This window comes from Beta vulgaris, chromosome 4 (assembly GCF_026745355.1).
Source record: "Beta vulgaris subsp. vulgaris cultivar EL10 chromosome 4, EL10.2, whole genome shotgun sequence".
NCBI lineage: Eukaryota > Viridiplantae > Streptophyta > Magnoliopsida > Caryophyllales > Amaranthaceae > Beta > Beta vulgaris.
Window position 1 is genome coordinate 10,563,572 of NC_079205.1, and position 4,425 is coordinate 10,567,996.

At 33.1% G+C, this 4,425-nt stretch overlaps 1 non-coding gene across 1 annotated transcript; it reads left to right on the forward strand.

Moving 5' to 3' along the window:
• The first annotated feature begins 3,443 nt into the window (after positions 1–3,443).
• On the forward strand, positions 3,444–3,557 carry LOC125497238 (U5 spliceosomal RNA). Its single transcript, XR_007273867.1, has one exon. It is a non-coding gene; the product is annotated as a U5 spliceosomal RNA (small nuclear RNA).
• The last annotated feature ends 868 nt before the right edge of the window (positions 3,558–4,425 follow it).

A 4,425-nucleotide genomic window follows, 5' to 3' on the forward strand; every position in this document is an offset into this window, starting at 1 on the left:
CCTCGACAGAACCTAGTTAATGAACAAACATAAAGAATAATTTCAATAAAGAATAGACAGTATAACTTTAAAATTAAATTAGATTAATCTAAGCATATATTTTCCTAATAAGCTCATTGCATTTTATTTTAACCCAACATCATTTCTAGCCATCTCGTACCAATTTATTTGTCACTCTCTTCTCCTTCCTTTGTTTCCATTATAATCTCGAACACAACATACAATTTTAGAAAATAACTTGACGATCCTACTGAATGAATTAAATTAGTCAATAAATGGATAAAAGATTATGGAAAACTGAATGGATTAACTAGTCACTAAATTAGTCATTATATTCAATAAGGTGCTCCGTTCTCTTCTTAATATTGGGCTTATGAAGTCTATTACAAGACCAATTGTAATTAGTTACTAGTCCAAGGTTGCGCCTCATGTAATTATAATAATAAATTCATTTATTAATAATTTATTTTAAAAAGATAACACTAAATTTCACTTGGTTTAGTGGTTAAAATTTTAGTATGTATATAAGTCTGAAGTCATCACGAAATCAAATCCCATACAATGCATTAAGCACTTTAAAGAGAGAGCGTTACATGACACCCTTCCTTACTTGTTCAGAAACGCCTTTTAATATATTGATATAGATAAAGATATAAAATATCGTCTCTTATAAAAAAAAAAGACATAATATATCCTCTATTGGTGCTCCTTTAGAGGTTATTCGCTCCAGTAAGCTCCATATGTATAATTACTTTGATTCGGCACTAAGGTAAATAGATGACAAATTAAAGATCGAATTAAGCATTGATTCAAATCATATCTAAATTGTTGTAAATATATTCTTTATTACTCTTTCATGCATGTGTTAGAGCTAAGAAGGAAAAGGGGAGAACCATTTTAAGAACAATTGTCTTTTACACTATAGTTAGGTTTAACAGAATACTTAAATGAAAAAATATTACTATCTCCCTATCAAATTAGATGCTACACTTGCATTTTTCACGCAGGTTAATGCAAAACTTTGAGTATATACATCTCTAATTTTATATTTTTAAAAATTATAAAACGTACATATTAAAACGAATCTAACAAGATTTGACATGATTATATTTTTATTCAGGTATAAATCACCAATGATAGTCAAAGTAAAATTTGTGAATAGTGTAAAAAGTGCAAACGTAGCATCTAGTTTGATACGGATGTAGTATAATAATATAAACTGTTATTTTATCAAATGCCCTTAGGCCTTAAGTGGTTTTTTTCTCATCAAATACCCCTTCGCTTTATAGAATCCACCATATACCCCTAGTTTTATACAAATATATTGAATAGTGAAAATCTAACTCCATTAGTCATTAATCCCTTATTTTGTTTTATTAAACTCAATGATCCCCTTTTCTCCCTCTTCCTACATGACTCTCTCCCCTCAACTCCTTCAACTTCCACCACCAGCCTTCACTCCTACCACCTCTCCTTCACTCTCTCCGACACCATATTTCAACTCTTAGGCACCGTTTGGTTGGGTGTAATACATTCTCAGTATAAAATGACTTTCATGAAAAATAATCTACAATGAAAATACAATTTCAAAATTAGTTTTCCGTTGTTTGGTTCCATGTGAAAAAAAAATGATGAAAAGAAAGGAAAATTAAAGGGAAAGTAAGGAGGTAGTGACATGAGTGTACAAGAGGCATAAGAAAAAGGAAGGGGAGGAGTTTTGGGTCATATGTGACTCATTTCAATCCTTTGTTATGCATTTTGATTCCGTTTTTCTTTTGCTTCTCTAAAACTGAATCCGATCCAAAAAAATCGGATAATTGAAAACTAAATAATTTGATTTTTCAAAGGAAGAGTTCATAAAATAAGTTTCAGATCGTATCATCGAATATTTAGTTTTGAAAGCGGGTTTTTGGAATCAGATATTCGAAAAAATTCGCAAATTCCGGATATTTTCAGATATCTGAAAATGAAATTTCCGATCCATATACGATTCAAAAAATTTCGGATATCCGATCTGAAATAATTGACAACTGAAAACGGGTCGGATCCATCGGATCGAACATAACAGATATTTATGAACACACCTAGGCCCTAGTTAGGGCTAGGGCTACTAACTAGTTTCTTTGCTTTGTTTTACCTCTGCCAAAAGATAAGTACGTAGGTGTACAATATTGGTGTAGTAAGATATGGAGCAAATGTTTGTCTGGTGTAGCTAGTGATGGCCATTGGTGCAGGCTACGCGGGCCAGGCCGTGGGCCGTAGCGGGCTGGGTTGAGATTTCATGGCTCAAAACTGGACCGCAAAGTTCATGGTTTGGACAGGCTGGTCGGCGGGGTGAAAAATCTTGACCCACACCGGTCTGTTAGTTGTTTTCACGGTACAGGAAGCGGTTCTGGCGGCTCGTGGGTCTAGTGGGCTAGACTGGGTTGGCGGGCCGGTATGAGAATTTTTTTTCAAGATTATTTATTCATTGAAATTATAGATTATTGTTACATAAAATCTTTAAAATGAATTAAAATATATACAATTATTAATATTAATGAATAATTTCATTATTTTAAAATTTGATTGAATTATAATATATGCAATTTGATGAAAATATATACAATTTGATTAGAATATACATAATTTGGTTCAATATTTACTTGGACTAGGCTGGTGCGGTTCATAGGTCGGCCTGGACCGATTTCGTGGTCCGGGTTGGGTAGTTTTAGTAGTGGGCTTTAACGGGCTGGTTCAAGAAATCTGGCCCACCCACCAATTTCACGGTTCGAGTTGGGCTAGACCGGACATTTTGCGGGCCTTGCCCACACGGCCCACGAGGTGGGCTGGGCTGGGCTGGATTGACCCACAATGTTGGCCATCTCTAGGTGTAGCTTAACCTATGTTTGAAAAGTCAAAACTCTATCCATTAGATAAGACATAAGGAAATCATAATGCGATAATATGAATTATATGTCCTTTTGTATTTCCAATGGGTTGGTTATTGTACACAATGTTGGTGATATCACACCTTGATTCCTTGAATGATACAGTGGATGAGCCAATATGGTAGGGTGATGTATGTGATGCTTTAATTTAGTTATATTCAACTGCAATATACACAAAGAAATACTAATATCAAAAAATTTGATGATGGATTTATTTTTATGTATATTTTTGAATTATTAAATTTACATAATTACTAATACCCAATAAAAAATATCAATAGTTAAGTTTGTGTATTCTACCACACATAAGCAGACTTGTAAGTTGCAAGTATTGCAACTAAAGAAAACGAAGTCTATGCCCTACAAGGCTACAACTGAGTACCAACTGCTGCTGCCTGCCAAAAAGTACTTGATTCAGGTAGCAGGAAAAAGGTCCCACATCGCCCCCAACAAGAAGAAGTAAGCAGCAGCTGCACTACAAATTAATGCAGCTCACTCTTGCACTACTCACGCAGCTACGCAGTGAGCACAAAGCGAACTATTCTTTCGCCTTTTACTAAAGAATACCGTGTGCTCGCTGCATTGAGTAGCATACGTTTATTTTTGGAGTAGTTCCTAAGGAACTGCCTATAACTCTAGTAAAAATCTTATGGTAAGTTTTTACTTATTCGGAAAGAAGCGAATTCTCAATAACTAAGACAATTTGCCTTTGACTGATAAATTAAATTATCTAGATAGTAGCTTCGCGGTTAGGGGCTCGGACAGGTAAAGATCATTGAGTTTGAACATAGGCATGATGTAGATATTATTGTAGGAGTTATATGGCTTAATAGAGGAAAATTTGTTGCAAAAAATCTTTTAAACGTTCAATTTTGCGAAAAAAATCTTTTAAACGTTCAATTTTGTGAAAAAAATCTTTGAAACCTTCAATTTGGCAAAAAAAAAAACCATAAACATGAAATATTTCATCTTGTAAAAAATTAAGTATGTGGGTGTTTTTTTTTTTTTTTTTTTTTTGCAAAGAATGTCTCTAAAACTTTTTTTCCCAAAATTGAACTTTTAAAAGAGTTTTTGGGCAAATTTTATATTAATTAATAACAGTAAAGAGACCAGCTATATCTTACTAACTAACTAACTATATATATATATATAATTCTCTCTTTTTCAGACTCTCCAATCAGAGATACAAAAATATGTGTACTTGAAAAGGTAGTTGGATGTGCACAAATAGAGATCACTTTCCTTTATTAGAGGAATATGTTCTGGTTTTCAAGACCACATGTGATAATATCTTGTTATTGTAGAGTTATTATAAAAGGGTTTGCAACCCTTAGGATCACTCGATCAATCTCCTATAAGGTAGTTGAGGGATGCTATAGAATCAATTTCATATTCTAAGAAATAAATAAAAAACAAGAATTAAATTTGGAGTTCTTTTTATTTTTTTAGTTCGAAAAATCGAGGTAAATGGCCAAATAAAGATGTGCATTCATGA